Below are 927 nucleotides of genomic sequence, written 5' to 3' on the forward strand. Positions count from 1 at the left end.
AGAGAGATGACTGGGTGGGTGAGAGAGATGACTGGGTGGGCCAGAGAGATGACTGGGTGGGTGAGGTGCTTGCCTTGTAAGACTGATGATGTCAGTTCAGTTCCTAAAACCCACGTAATGAAGGGAGGAGAGAATCCCCTCTAAATTGTTCTCTGACCTCCACATGTGAATCGTGGCAGGAACACCTGTGTACACATGTGCCCTCACTCACCAGCAGAAAGCAAAAAGGAAACTACGTTGAAAAAATTGCCAAAAACAATTTTGCGAAACTGCAGAAAACAATTAAATACTAAGTTGATTAAGATAGTGGCGTCTTTTAATTTTTTTAAGATTTATTTACATTTATGTATATATAACAAAATCAAGAAGGTGGTTATATGAAATTACTGTGCATGAATTAGTATGAGGTACTTGCATTATATGATGAGATTACTGTGCATGAATTAGTATGAGGCACTTGCATTATATGAGATTACTGTACAAGAGTTAGTATGAGGCACTTGCATTCATCCTATTTGTCCTATTAGTGCATTTTTAAAAATTATTTTTTAATTTATTCTGCGGGGAGGAGTTTGTAATCTGAATATTTTCTCTTATGTTTAAAATTGCATCAAGGGAATGGAGAAACAGCCCACATGTGGTACACAGACATACATGCATGTAGAACACTCATACATATAAATAAATCTTTTTAAAATTTTAAATAAAATTTTAAAACTGTATCAACTTATAATAGTGTTATTATACAAGCTTTATTGCTGTAAATAAAATAAAGTGTTAGAACTATGTTTTAAAAAGAACTTTTCAGGTGGTAGTGGTACACACTTTTAGCCCCAGCACTCACAAAGCAGAGGCAGGTGATCTCTGAGTTCAAGTCCAGTCTGGTCTACAGGAGAGCCAGGGCTACACAGAGAAAGAGTGAGAGAG

At 36.2% G+C, this 927-nt stretch overlaps 1 protein-coding gene across 2 annotated transcripts in view; it reads left to right on the forward strand.

Annotated features, from left to right (window-relative positions):
* Positions 1 to 927, forward strand: part of Rars2 (arginyl-tRNA synthetase 2, mitochondrial) — a 43964-nt gene that overhangs the window by 32395 nt on the left and 10642 nt on the right. The gene's annotated exons all lie outside the window — the stretch shown is intronic.

Source organism: Microtus ochrogaster, linkage group LG5 (genome assembly GCF_000317375.1).
Source record: "Microtus ochrogaster isolate Prairie Vole_2 linkage group LG5, MicOch1.0, whole genome shotgun sequence".
Classification (NCBI taxonomy): Eukaryota; Metazoa; Chordata; class Mammalia; order Rodentia; family Cricetidae; genus Microtus; species Microtus ochrogaster.